We start from the raw sequence: 15,655 nt of genomic DNA on the forward strand, positions 1-15,655 counted from the left end.
TGGAAGCTCTACCACCTACACCAGCCGAAGTGGCAAGTTCTTGGTAAGAAGGCCCAATGTTGGAGTTCATTGCTGCTCTGCTGCCGAGGATCTCTGCTAGGAATTGCTGCTCTTTCATTTCCTCCATCAGGAGTCATCACTGTGCTACCACTAGAGATCCACCGCTCCTCACTGCCAACAGGAATAACCGCTGCCAGGGGTTGCTGCTCTTCCACCGTTACTTTGCAGGCTGGCTATGCAACCCCAGCTCTCTCAGAGCCTGACCTATTCAACATGAGGCTCTGGGATTTCAGCTTTTTTACCAGCAGTGAGTAACAGATATGTACTTGAACCCACTATAAAGACTTCCTTTACAAGTACTTTCTTTCTGAGGCCCTGAGAGCCTAATGAAGTGCCAACAAGAGAGTAACCTTTATCCAGACTCTTTCCTGTTCTTCACGCATACTGGCTCTGTTGTGGACCTGCAGGCCACCCCACAGGAGGCTTCTGCATGGTTACAGGGAATGCTGAGCCAGCCAAGTGTCTGTTCAACCTGCTTTTGAAAATCTTCAGGAATGGAGATTCCACAACTTCTCTGGGCAGCCTGTCCCTGTGTTTGACCACCTTCATAGTTACAAAGTTTCTCCTGATCTCCATCCTAACGTTTCTCTGCTGCAGCTTGAGTCCATTTCTCCTAGTCTTGTCCCTTAATGACCGCAGAGAAAAGCCCATTTCCATCCTCTCCATCATTGCCCTTCAAGTATCTGAAGACAGCTGTCAAATCCCACCTCAGTCTTTTCTTCTCCAGACTAAATAACTCTAGTTTTTTAGCCTTGCCTTGTAGATTATGCTTTCCAGACCCCTAATCATTTTTATTACTTTGTGCTGGACTCTCTCCAATCTGTCCACATCCTTCCTGAAGTGTGGGGCCCAGAACTGGACACCCGGTGAGGCCTCACCAGTGCTGAACAGAGCAGAAGAATCACGTCCCTTGATTTGCAAGTGACACTCCTGTGGATACAACTCCGAATGCTGTTGGCCTGTTTTTTACAACAAGAACACACTGTTGGTTCATGTTCAGCTTATGGTCTACTGTGAAGCTTAGGGCAGAGTAACATACCTAGGGAAGTACACTTGCCCTGGGTGCCAAATAAGAAGGGGCACCAAACCAACAGCTTCCTGGGATTCCATGCAGCTGTAGGAGCAGAACAGATCTCTGAGTCCCTGTCTGCCCATGCAGCAGCAACTGGCACAGGGAGCTGTCCCCTCCCACCCTGGTGCAGCACAAGCCTGTGTGTGGGGAGCAGGAACCCTCTGTGCGGCAGGTAGTGCATGCAAAGAGCTGCTCTGCCCCCTGACTATTGCTCCAGGAACAGGTTGGATGGGGGGAGCTGGGATTCATCTCTCTGTTTGTGGAGCAGGCTGCATGCAGGGAGCTGCCCGCTACTCCTGGCAGTTGCAGGAGCAGGCTACATATGGAGAGCCAGAAGCCCTCTGTGTAGTAGGGAGGACGTGCAGAGAGCTGCACTCCACCCCTCTCTATTGCAGTAGCAGGACGCTGTGTGTTGGGAGCCAGGAGCCTTCTGTAAGGTTGGAAACTGATGTTGCCTTGTGCTGCCATAAAAATGTTTACAACAGTCCAAAGGCCAAGCAAACAGTCATCCATACCCCTTGCTGCGTCACAAATGCCCAAAACCTGTGGCCATGACATTGGTGGTATCAATTTCTGTTGCTTTATTGTCGCAGATGCCTGTTAGGTTTATGGCAGGAGAGCACAGTCAGCCCAGAGTTCCCACACTCTCCAGACACCCAAGGGAGGCAGTCCTAGGGCTTTAAGGACCCGATCCTGCATGCCCTGGAAATTCCCAGTCCTGAGGTATGCAAGATCAGGCCTCTGGAGCCCAAAGAGTGTCTGCCTGGCTCCCTCCATTTGGGATTTTCGGGGGACCCAATGCTCCAGTGCATTCCTGGGGTGGGGGCTGCCAGTCAACTGATTGGTGGCCCTGGCCCTGGGACTGTAATGCTGTGTCCAAATTACTCTGGTTTAGTCCGAGGGCATGTCTCTGGAAGCAGGGAAAATGTCACCTGTTGTCTACTAGATCAACATGTGGGCTAATGGGTAGTGTCCTTCTGCCAGTGAAATGGATCTGCTGTGAGAGGACACATGCCAATAGTGCTGATCCACTGCATTTTGCAATGTCTATTTCTAGCCTAGGGCAGGCAGTTTGCCAGGCACTGTTTCCTCCCTGGTCTTGGTACAGCACCAGCCACACAGAGGGCATGGACCTGCTTCCCAGCTCCAGGTTGTAGTAGCACCTACAATGACGAGCCCTCCTCCCCACCAACCACCCCAGCAGTGGCACAGCACCAGCCAGTCAGGGGCAGGGATTTGGCCCCACTATGTTAGTAGCCCATTTGGAAAGGGCCAGCCTTGAAACAGTAGCTCCAGGTGGACAGTACCAAGAACAGATCTTGGAAGAGATTAGTAGTTTTCCCATCAAAAGTTCATGAGTTTCTTAGTCCTTGTAATTATGAAGTCAGTTCTGTTCTTCCATAAATGGCAGCTGCTGCATAGCCAGGAATGCTCAATCCCAGTCTCTATTAGTGCTTAAAAAGCTTCTGAAAATATTTGCTCTGTGTGTAATGTGTTGCAAGGGGTAATCTTGTGGCCTTCTGTGCTAATCACTGCACCCCCTGCTTTTCTACAAGCACTTATTTGCATATTATGTCTAATAATAAACGTTGGCATGAACAGGATAGGCAGTTTTCAAGGGTAAGCGCCTAAGAAAATGTTGTGGTCTCTGCCGTTCAACCTTTGATTCCCTTTTACCATATTCTAGGTGCTCATGTGTAGCCAAATGAAGAGTCAGGTAGCCTTTTTTAGGACCCACTGTAACTTGTAGCCAGCTGCCCTACCTCATAATCCTAGGGCTAAGCTAGTGGCTTCCAAACTGTGGGTTGTGATCCCAAATGGGGTTGGTACATCAGCAGATGGAGTCATAGAGGCAGGAGGCTGGGGGTTGGGAGTGTGGGGCCATTCTGAGGAAATGGGGTCATGCTGAGGAAACGAGGCCATAAATGGGGTCATGCTGAGGAAAAGTTTGGGAAGCACTGGGCTAAGCCCAAGTAATGGAGATTTTTTAAAATTCGGGTCATATTTCAAGTTTCAGGGGAAAAAAGTGGTCAAGGATATGTGTTGAGGCACAAATGAATATTTTACTAATGGAACTGGTGAGGGGAGGGGGGTTGGGGTGGGGAGGGCATGGCACTGGGAGGTTTGTAGGTATTTATTCATCCTGACTGACCCAAGTCAAATAAGCCCTGTAACGAGCAGGGCAAAGACAAGCATTTGAAGTGTTGCTCCAGCAAGACTGAGGGCTGACTCCCAAATTAATAATATGTAAGATCAAAGCTGTGGTAGGCAAGACCAGGAATGCTGGCAGGTTTAGATTGGCAGCCAGAGGGCACAAATGCTGTATTTGTCAGACTGTGGCCTTGAACCCAAGGCCTAGGTCTAGCAGCACATCTGCTCATCTTGGCCTGGCACCAACCACCCAAGATGTACAGAGCCTCCAGTACGGTCAAACCTTCTGCGTATTCCCTGTTACCACAGTGGCTGGCTGGGGTCAGCTGACACTCCACTTTCCTTATATAAACCCCAGCACAGGAACAGGAAATGTCTGGGCAAAAGGCTTCAAGTTGATCCCCGGCTGCTTTGCTGGTCCCTCTGATCTGTGTTCTGACTCAGCTTTCTGCTTGATCTCTCAGCTTCTCAACCTGGTTTCCTCTCTGATTTGGCTCTCTGTCAAATCTCCTGGCTTCTTAACTCGGCTTGTTCCTAGAACCCACTCCCAGATTGACCTCCTGGCTACCTGACCCAGCTTGTCCCTGGATTCTGCTCACTCCTCTTGGCTCTGGTCAGCACCTCGATTCTCCTAAGTGGCTCCAGACCTGGCATGACAATATTAGACCTAAGACCTATTACACCTACCTAATTTACTGCCTGAGAAATCTGTGTCATGCAAAACCCCAATGGAGTCAATACCATGAGTGAGACATTCCTGTACTGAACTGACTCTTTCTCCTTTCCTTCTTTGTTTTCTTTTTCTGCCCCTACCCTGGGCATCTCCACCACAGCATTAAGGCTACAGCATAGGTTAGGATGACTCCTGACCCCAGAAGCTTAACATAGATTATTTGTTCATTCATTATCAAATATGAATAAAAGAAAGAAGGATGCCCTCAGCCTGTCTAATTCATAGCCTGGTGGTCGGGGCTTGCTAAAAAAGTGGAAGAGGTGCAATTCCCCACAGTCTGAGTGTGGCCTGTAACTTGGCTTTCCGCTTTTGTGGGCATAGAATATCATTAGCATCAATGATTGAGTGACACATGGACTCCAATCAGCTGTTGATCATACAGTGTATATATACAACCCTGTCCAACCATGATAGTAAGACTGCTGGTTTGAAAGTAAGACTGGGGGCTGAACTTCAGTCTTTCCTACCCAGTAGTAGTAGGCTGGGACTGGGTTCACTGACCAAGTTGCTGTACCTGGCAGCACAAAGAAGGCAGGTTCTGGGTTATCAGGACCACCAGTCCTCCAGACTGATTAGGGGAGATAGTCCACTTTGACCCAGAGGTATTTGGAGCCCAGCCTGCATAATTCTAGAAGAGCTGAAGGTGCAAAAGAGAATCATTTTTGGATGGAGGAGGCCTAGTAAGAAGCCAGGGAAAGGAGTCTGGATACACTATAAATTAGATGGTGCCAGGGAAGGCTCCACCAAACCAGGTTCATTGGACCTGAGGGAATGTTTGTCACTCTATAAAGACAGACCTCTTTCCTATGGGCACAGAGAGAAGACCCAGTCTTTGTCCCACTGTATGGCTGGTTGGCCCATGTGAATGACATAGTGACAGAACCTCATCTAGCTGCCCAGAACCCCCACTTTGAACTGCAAAGGGATGTCCTGATGAGGGCCTCTTGACAGGATGACTGGGGACTGAAAATCTCACGGTAATAGTTTTGAAATGAGCCCATTACATACCCTTGGCAGGCCATCTGGGGGGCAAGAAAAATCAAGAAAGGATAATTATCTGTTTCTTTTTGGCCAGGACTTATCAGGACACTAAAGACTACTGTGTGTCCTGCCCTGAGGGCCAGTTGATGGCCCCGTGCCCCAGCATCATGCTCCACAGCTGCCTCCATTTTTGCTGGGTTCTCCCTTTGAATGAGTAGACCAAGTCAGACCCTTGGACCTCAGCACAAGTGAGTGCCATTTTATCTCTGTGCTCATGGATTACCCTACCTGGTACCCAGAGGTGGTAATGTTTTGTAATGTCATGGCTCAAACAGTGGCCATAGAACTATTAAAAAATTCTTGCGTGTGCAGAAAATATGAATAGACCACAGCATGGTGTTTATGTTTCCACTGCTACAAGATGGGTGGGCTCTTTTAAGGGTCTGCCCAGTCAGAACTTTCTTCTACCACTCTCAAAATGAATGGTTTGGTAGAGAGATTTCAGTGGACCATGAAGGGAATATTAAGGAGGTCTGTGTCCAGAGAACACCCAAAATGGGATACTCTCCCACTGTATTTGTTTGCTACTTGTGAGGTTCCCCAGTCTTCAGTGGAGTTCTCTCCTTTCAAACTCTTGTAATCCCAAATTATACTGGACCTCTTTCATAAAATGAATTGGGGATGTGAATTATGAAGTGCATCTGGTAGGGTCCCTGATATATCCATAAACTTCCTGAAGCTCTGGAGAGCCCAGGAGCACTGAATGCCTCAACATCTTTATCAGAAAGTATGGGGGGAAAAGGCAGAAAACATTTCAACTTCTAACCAGTGAGGTTGACTGGGGAGGTAGGATGGGGGGAAGCTGTCCACAGCCCAGTGGGCAGAGGCAAAGGCCCTGCTGGAGGACTTCCAGACGTGTTTTCAATCTGACTGGGGAGAACCATCCTGATTATTAGTTATCGGAGCATCCTGTCCAAATGGATTCTCCTGAATACCAGAGTGACAATGGGAAACTACAAGAAAGGAAGGGAAGAGTATGCTAGCTATGGGGGTGATTGAAGAAGGGATTGATGTAGTCAGTGATCATACTGATTCCCAAACTGGACAGAGCAATCCAGTTTTGCTTTGGTTTCCATAAACTGATCTGGGTGTCAGCATTTGATGTGTAGCCAATGTCCTGGGTCAGTGAATTGTTACAACAGTTGGGAAAGGCCAGATGTATCTCAATGCTGGATTAGATGAGGGGTACTGGCAAATCCCCCTTGCTTCAGAGTCCTGAGCACTAACAGCATTCACCAGATCTCTGCCCTTTAGCCTCCATGGAGCCCCAGCCGTATTCCAGTGTCTAATGAATAAGGTACTACAGCTGCACCACCTTAGAGTAAGAGCAATGCATGTTTGTCAGGGTTCACTTTTGCCTTTGCAAACTGCTATTTTCCGTCCTGTTACATGTGATTAAAAAGGAAGACATCCTCCAGTGCTAGGACTACCTGCAGCAGTGCAACTGTAATTAGTAGCCTGGCCTCAGCCCCAGGCCCTTCAACCTTTCCTACTTCTCCCTGTTAGAGGCAGACCTGGTGTCTTGAAACCTCTCTATTTTAAAATAAGCACAGCCACAAAGCAGCACGTAATGCACAAAGCAGGTTCCTAGAACCCTGCTCTAGTTACTCGGAGAGGCACAGAGCATCAGCCTGCTGGTGAGACCAGGAGAGAAGAATCCCTAGACATGGCATCCAGAAATTAGTGGGGCAAAAAAATTCCTTTTCTCTTTGCCTCTGCCTCCCAATCCTTGGCAACAAGCTCTCCTTTATTCTCATGCCTGCTGTGCGGAACAAAACATGACTTTTTTGTACTTTCTGGCTGCCTTAAACCATCTAAAGGGTGCCTCCATCCACATTTCAGTCTCCGAGTGTGATGCCCAACTGCCACCCAGCTTAAGTAGTAGCTGATCAGTTCCAGCATGGATTCCAAATATCCAGTCAAAGGACTCATCAGCCATGGCAGCAGAGGCTATACAGGGGCCCCAAAGAGAGGAGAAGGGACTCTCCTACTGTTACACTGGTGCTGCTTGCTGTACACATATACCATTCCTTTTCACTGGGGAGAATAGGCAACATACTGAGCCTTTTTTCATCCTCAGTATTTCCAAGCTATCCCCCACTGCTGGTAGTGGAACTGCAGCGGGGGTCATCCCAGCCTTGGAGCACAATAGAAAAGAACCCACTCTCCTAAAGGGAGAATGGAGTGACTAGCAAAGAATGGAAATGTGAGTTCCTGCCAATTGCACCAAACACACATGTGCAAAGACTTTAACATGATCCTGAGTGTTTGCAAGTCTTGTAACATACAGTAATGTATGCTATAAGCACTGACCTCCAGTACTACATCCTGAATGGCCAGTCTGCCTATCCCAATCTTATTTGCAACTGGCTGGTAGTAATGAAGAGATAGCAAGTTTCCAGAGGGAGAGAGCATTCATACTGGTGTGCCACTTCTGCAGCTGTGGGTCTGCTCAGTCCCGATCTTCAGGGAAGTGCATTAGCCATCCTGAAGTTCCACAGCCACAGCCCATCCCAGAGCAACTTTAACTTCTGCCATCTGGCTGTATTTGTTTCTTGGGCCCAGAAGTGGTGATCCATGGAGTGCAGCTGTTCCAAGAAAAATCCTTCCTTGAGAATCATTTCAATCATGTTCTCTTTTTCTACTGCTGCCTACTGTCTTCATTCACATTCTTGCTGCCTAGGTTCAGATCCTGCTGTGGAAAGAGAAGCTGCAGCAGAAGCTGTTGCTGCTCCGTACTGGCACATTACAAAGTCTTTCCAGCACTGCCTGTTAGGGCAGGTATAGGCACCAAAAGTGCATCTACTGTGTAGTAGGATACTGCATACATCCATTCAAGCCACTGCGTATCCCCAACTGTCAGTGTCACGATGCAGAGAAGTGTCTCATCCATGATAATTTTGTAGTATGAAAATAGTGAAAAATCCTGAAGAAGAGGTTGGGAAGAGAGGGACTGGTTGACCTCTGGCTATTGAACATGGAAACTTTGGACTTTCTTTCCAGGCATATTCCTATGCACTATAGCAACGATCCCATAATGCACAGCAACATCAAGAACTGTGGGATGACTACTTTAAGTCTTTTGGAGAAGGCAGGATAAAAATCTAATAAATAAATAAATAGCTACCCACAACACTGTGTGCCTACTGCAGGGGAAAGCCTGATGCAGAACTGATTAAGTGGATGAAGTAATGGGGCAGCTCCTCATTCAGGTGCAATTGTATCAAAGCAAATACATCAAAATTTTTGCTTTGTTATTTCTTGCTCCAGGATAAATACATTCATGTAGACAAACTGGAGATGCAGGAGGGTAGGGATTCAGGTTCAATCCTGTGGTTATCCTGAGCTATTCTAACTCATGTAGTAGAGGCACATGGATTTCCTCTGAACACATTTCTCACAGAGTGGGGTCCTGGGAACTGTGAGCAATCCCAGAACCAGAAGTTCATTTCTCAGGTTTAAGAAATTTCACAGGACTCTCCACTGAACAGACATATTGATAAAAAATTTCATCTGCAGCCTGCAGAATTCACATGGAAAAATCCAGCACGGTAACTTCTCACAGGAAAACTGGCCAGTTCCTTCTGTCTAGGGATGGACACTTCCCTTCTGGGGACTCAGCAACAGGATGCCTGAGTTTTCCTCAGAGTCACAAAGGGTAGCAATTTAAGGCTTTTCTGGCAAAATGAGGTTAGGAATGCAGAACAGTTCAGGGGCCACATAATATAATGCATGGGCACGCCCAAAGTCAGGCAAGAGTGGTAGGTCACTAATGCAAGGGGAGGCGGGGGGGGCAGGTGAGATCTGGCATCTGAGCAAGTGTTCAGTGGACAAGATATTGGGAGGATTTGGAACCTGACACTATGGATTACAGGCATCTCTCTTGCAGATACAGGAAGTTGAGGAAAGGTCCATTTGGACAGCAGTAGTCTAGGGAAAGGAGAAGGCAGATAACCTTCAGATTCCTTCCCCTACCTGCTTCTGGACTCAGCCAGCAACACCCCATTCAGCTAAATGTCCTTGGCACTTTCAGAGGCTATGGGCAGGGCTAGGCTGTAGAAAGGGGCTGGTTATGCTGAGTAAAGTCATGTCGCGTGGGAAGCGCCGTGCTCTGGAATGTGTCCCCAGTTGCTTGAAATACATTAATGAAAAGTCCCAGCTGCAGAATGTTAAGCATGAACCCAGATCTCTTCAGAAACCACCTTGATGGCACAAAAAACAGGCCCTCTCCCCCCTCCCCCCCATGGGGTGGCAGTGACCCAGATCAAATTCAATGGGGAGTGAAGAATGAACGTGGTCTTTCATAGGACGCTTAAGGGCATTGTCCTCCTCCCAGAGGCAACTCTCTTAAACAGCTAAGCAGAGGTCAGGCTGCTTTGGAATTGCTCCCAGCTTCGAGGACAACATTTCCAGCTAATGCCAGAACTCACAGTAAGTAAACAACATGCCCAAATGACTCCTTACCCTGAGCCAACCAAGCAGGCTGGGCCTCAGCAGGCACACTGAACCCCACTCCATGGTCTGCTTGGTAACAGAGGCCCTCACAACATCCTCCCTCACTCTTTTCTGCCCTGCCCCAGTACCCAAGGCTCCCTCTGGCATTAATCCCAACATTCACAAGGCAACAGCTTTGAACAGAACAGCTTGGGCAAGTCCACAGGTATCACACCTAGCAATGGGGTTGAACAAGTGTGTTCCAGTCTCCTGAAGCTCCCATCCTATAGTGCCCCAGACTATTGATGAAGATAGAGTTTGATGGGTAAATCCAAGGAGGACTGGTGCATGTTGGGATGGAATCAGGCTGGAAAGGACCTTTTGGAGGCCATCGAGAATGGCACCCCCTCCCCACTTCCCCTCCAGGCAGGTCATCCCTGTCGAAGTCATCCTATACAAGCGTTTGCCTATTCTTAATATTGCAAGAACAGCCCTCTCTCATAACTGCTAGACCTAATATCTGAGAACATCAAAAAACCTGCCACAGAGGATCCAGGCAAGAGGACCATGTGCCCCACTCCAGAGGAAAGCAAAACTCCCCACATCTGTACCAAAATGACCATGGGGTAAAATTCCTTCCCGATCCCATATGTAGCAATCAGCCTATCCCTGAGCAGAGGAGCAAGACCCTTTAGCCAGGAACCTCTGGGGTTTCTTGAAGCCTCAGCAGGAACATTGGCACCCCCCAGTCAAAACCCCCAGCCTTGGATGCAGCCAAAACCAATGCTTCTGAGGAAGGTGAAAAAGATCCCTGATGTAAAAAGTTGCTGTGCTTGTGTCATACATATATATGCCAACTGCAAGCGGGGGGAGGGGAATGCTATTTAAAATGGTCACCCAGATTTCATCCCAGGTGATGCAGTCGAACAGTACAACCAAACTGTACAATTCCTCAGCTGCCTGGGACACTTGAGTGCAAGGCACTGCACCGGCTTCAAAACCAATGATTTGTTGCAATCCTTTCTTGGCTACTATAGACAGGCCCTAGCCGTCCTCCTGCCCCAAACCTGCCTACCTCCAGACTCCCCATTTCAGGAACTCCTAGTCCTATTGTTCAGGTGCCCTTTGCAAAGGGAAACCCCTTCTAGTTAATCGCCCTCCTTGGTGACAGGAAGAAATCTGTCACCTTTTCCCTTCTGTTAGCAACACTGCATGAGCATGCATCTTGCCACAGGTCTGCACCTGCAGCCCAGGTCTCAGCCGAACTTTGACAGAGTGGCATCCCTCTTTAGGACATCCAACATAAAGAAGGCCCAATTGCAGGCCCTGTAGCTCCCAAATCCTACCATGCAGGATGTTATAGCATCACTCAAAGCCTTCATCCCCATTTAGTACATCTGACAGCACAGCAATCAGGACAGGGGGGTAGAATGAAGTCTTAACACTCCCTGGGTTTCTATCATTTGATATTCACCAAACATTCAGCATGTTTTGTATCATGTTGTAGTCTTCTCTTATCTAAGAACTAATGACATGCAGGCCTGCTTAGCTTCCAAAATTGAACAAGACCAGGTAAATGCAGTCTCAAACAGCTGCCTGTCATGTAAATCCCCATGTAAGAAATGGTTTGTGTGTAGCATTTGTCCAAAATGTTGCTGTTTGGAGACACTGGGACTGATGCTCTAGTACACATCAGGCAACCTGATGTTTTGGCAATTACACAGCCAGGCAGCTCTGAGGGAAATTATACCTTGCCATCACCAGTGCAAGCTAATGGTGACCCATTCCTATATATTGCTTCCACATCAGTGGGCTCTTGCTAGTTCACATTACTGAATTACATTCAATACCAAGTCCTCCTGTAGCACTGAATAGCACATGTACTCTACTGCTCGCCTGGACTAAACCAGGGGTGTCAAACGTATCTAGACAGATCTGATCAGCAGAATTGCTTCATCCAACCTGCTGAGCTACTGGCAGGCTACTGGAAGTGGGGGCGGTGTAGTTAAGGGCCATGGCCTGACACAGAATCCATAGCCCCTGGGCCCTGGCCTTTTGCAGCTGGAGGGCACCGCTTGCCCTACTGCCACTAGCCCTGCCACCACCCTTGCTGGTCCTGCTGTCCCCATAAATGACTGGTGCCTCCTGAATCACAGAAGCCCCCAACCCTGTCGGGGGGGCACCAGCCCTACCAACAGCATCAGTGTTGACCGTCAGGGGGGCATGTGCCCCCCTGTGCATCCTCTTACCAGTCACCTATGGCTGGTCCGCATCTCCATGACCCTGTGCCCAGGCCAGATTCAGCCCATGGAAGAGCCCAGCGGTCCACATCTGGCCCAGGACATGGGATGTTTGACATACCCAAACTAACCTGTTTCAGTAGGATCTGTTTGCAGGGTCCTCTCCTGTATAGTTGCAGTATGGGAAGTCAGACAGCAAGGGCCGTCTACTCGAAGACATTCCTGTTACCCAGCTGCAGGCCAGCTGTAACAGGGAACCCTGCCCTGTTACTGGAGAGTAAGAGGGGGAATAAGGAAATGGGGATCACACTTTAAGGTGAGCTACTGGCAGGACTTTGGGGGATATAAGCCCAGCTCCAAGAGCAAAGAAGAGGTAGTCTAACCCAAGCAGAGCTGGAGACAGGAGGGCCCTGCAGGGAGCTAATGGAAGCAGTGGTAGAAACAGGGGACTATGAGTAGACCCATGAGGGCTGTGGTAGGGAGAGCCACAGCAGGTGTGGGGTGGAAGTCAGAGAAGAGCCAGAGAAAAGGCACCCCGGTTGGGATTGCTTGCGGAGTGGCCAAGCCCCACTGGGACTGCTTGGAGGAATGGGAGGTGGTGGGAATTACAGGACTGGGCTGAGAGGGAAAGGCAATATCAAGATAACTGTGCCAGGTTCTCATCACAGCCTAACACAAGCTGCTTTTGTTCCAGCATACTTGAGGCATCAGACAGAGGGGATTCACCCTGCTGTAATGCTGCTTGGAGCCAGAAAGCCTGTGGGACCATAGGGGACTGGGCAAAGGTGGCCCATAGATGTGCATTCAGAGAGAGGCATTTCGAGACAGGTAGGCACCTCAGCATGAGGGGAGGGTCTGCAAGCCAGGACTGACCCTTGGGAGGCAGCAGATGATGCAGAAGTGCCCTTGAATGCTTACACCAGCACACCATGAGCCATGTCTGGGCATGGCTGGGAAGTCTTTTCCCAGGGTAATGAGTTAAGTACTTCCTAATCCTGGGAGAGTAGAGACTCCCTTGTCTACAGGAAGACATAGCTAGTTTCTACCTAGCTTTTTAAGCTGTACTCCTATCACTTCCCAAGACATGTTTGTGGGTACATTCCTAATTACAAGAGCTTTGCTGATTGTAGTTAGGAAAGATTTTTCCCCCTCACAAATTATACTGGTTTCACTTTTCCCTGAAAAATCAGGATATTGGCCACAGCACGTTTTGGTTTTTGACTGGGGTGATCTGCTCCTGTCAGCACTGAGAAACCCAGCAGCTTCTGGCTGGCAGGTCACCAAATTTGGGATCAGGAAAGAAACTTTGCCCTAGGTCAGGTTGACTTGGACTGGGGAGTGGAAGGATTGCTTTCCTCTGTAGAAAAAGGGGACATGGCCCTTTTCCTAGAAATTTCTGAGCATATTTTAACTAATGATGTCCCTGTTGTTGCAGTGGCAGGGCGCTGACAATACCCTCATTTCCCCTGCTTTTCTTTATAGCAATTTGTAGGGTGCTCTGGGTATTGTTCCTTGTAGCTGTGAGTGAAGGTTTGAAGTAGCAGGTTAACAATTGCATGAAAATGCAGGGAACTAGGTTGTATGGTGCAGGACGCCCCTTTCAATCCTATAGTCTTATATTTAAACATAAGCCTTGAAATCATGACCCAGTTGGAGTCAATGGGAGTTTCACATAAGTTGATTTTGTGCAGAATGAACATGAACAAGAACGAGGAGAGGCTACGGGACCTGAACCTGTTCAGCCTCCAAAAGAGAACGGGGAATGTTCCTCACACAACAGCAAAATCAAAATGAAACAAAGGCCATCAAAATAGCCTCAAAACAAAATGAGGCGAGTCAAAACGTTTCAAGAGTCAAAACGTTTTGACCATAGTGCTGGGGATGGGAAGTCAGTCCAGGTGGGCTGACTTCCCACCCCTGGCACAAGATCCAGCATGGGGCAGGAAGGCAGCCCAACTGGGCTGCCTCTCCATCCCCTGTGCTAGCTGAGCCACTTCCCCATCCCCTATGATCTACTGCTGGGGATGGAGAGGCAGCCCAGCTGGGCTGCTTCCCACACCTCCGTGATCTAGCACCGGAGATGGGAGGGTGAGGGCAGGGGATACAACGACGCTGGGATATGACTAGTCTGTTCAATTATCAAGGTAAGTTTGGATGAATATCCATGAAAAACCAATGGCAATAGATCATATAGAAGGCAGGGTGTTCAGTTGTTGTGTATAACTTTTTTGTGGTTTGACCTTGTCATTCTTGTAAGTATTTGATCTGATTTTTTTTTATAGTAAAAATAAAAAATACTGGATCAGGTTGAACTTTTGCCTGCTAGAGCCTAAAGAGCTGAAATCCTTCAGTTTGCTCAAGGTCTACAAGTTCTGGCTTGTTTCTGAATCCAGAAGCAGACAGTAGGGTTGTGCAAAGCTTTGGATGGTGATTCCATTCAAAGGAGATTTAGCCTGATTCGGTGGCTGAATCTCCAAATCTGAATTGAATCAGGGGACCACTCTAAATGTCGGAATCGATTCAAAGCTCTCCGAATCATCAGAAAACATTCGGAGGACTTTGATTATTCAGGCAGTCCCTGGTGGCTGCAGCCAACTCCAAGCTCATAAGTACTAGAAGCAGGGGAGGGGGGATGGGGCAGGGGGGAGAGAACCATGGGGGACCCCTTCCAGCCCCCCCAACTCACCCTCCCACCCTCACCCACTCCCTCAGGCCCCCCAAGGCTGCCCCCACCCGCACCAGCTCCCAGTACTTTAAAAAAAAGCCCCAGTGCTCACCGGGTGCTGGCAGGCAATCCCTGCTGCCGCCCACTGCCCCACGCTGCATGGGGGGCTCTGCACTAGCCCCTGACCCCCCTCACTCCCCCAGCCCCCCCATGGGTGCCCCACCCAGGCCAGCTCCGGCCCTTTAAGGAAAAATAAAAGCTGAGAAAAGCCCTGGGACTCTCCACTCCTGCAGCAGCCTTGGGGTTTTGGGGGCTCATACAGAGCCCGTCACATGGTGTGGGGCAGCAAGGATTGCTCCCGCCAAGAGGAGCAGTGAATCTGGGGGGGGTTCATTTTTTGGGGTTTTTTTCCTTAAAGGGCCGGAAGTGGCCCATGCAGGGCACCTGTGGTAGGGCTGGGGGAGCAAGGGGAGGCTTGTGCAAAGCCCCCCATGCAGCATGGGGCAGTGGGGATCATTGCCGAGCTGGGAGAGGGGCAGGGGATAGGCCTGGCCTGGCTGATTTGGAGATTTGGCAGCAGCTGAATCTCTGAATCAGATTCAGCCAGATCGAACTGGGACAGTGATTCGAATCACCGAATCAAATCACTGTCCCCCAGATCAGCCAAATCTGAATTCGAAGCGAATACTAGCCGCTTTGCACAGGCCTAGGGGACAGTGGAGCAGTACCCCTTGGTGGTGGCGAGTAGCAGCAGTAAAGCAGCATCCAGTGGTCGTGAGGCAGGGGAAGGCTTGGGCAGACTCACACAACCCATAAAACATCTACCCTCCAATGCAGCATGGAAGAAGGCAGTTCTAACAACAGGTGTACCACAAAACTGTAATACGGTAAGGGTAATTCGTCTGCTACTGCTGCCTCCATTTTGGGTGCTGGCAATAAAGTAAGCAATAAAGTAGGCACAGGCATGTATTAAGGGTCCCAGGTGACCTTGGAGTCTGGTTTCCTGTGGAACAGGTCCTTGGGAAGGTGGATGTAGGCTCCGCTCACTTGGATACTGAGATGACTGGAGAATCTTATCAGACAAAGGGTTAATTGAATGTGGCCTTATTTGCTTAGTGTTATTGCAGGTTACAGCAGTGTCATAAAGAGAAAAACAACCAGCTGCATATTTTGGCTACAAAGTCCTTTTTTTTTAAGTATCTGTCAATCAAGTGAAACATTCTAAGAATTATCTTTCCCAATCTCATCAACACAGGCCT

The sequence above is a fragment of the Crocodylus siamensis genome, chromosome 14, assembly GCF_052110815.1.
Source record: "Crocodylus siamensis isolate JL-2025a chromosome 14, ASM5211081v1, whole genome shotgun sequence".
In the NCBI taxonomy this organism is placed as follows: domain Eukaryota; kingdom Metazoa; phylum Chordata; order Crocodylia; family Crocodylidae; genus Crocodylus; species Crocodylus siamensis.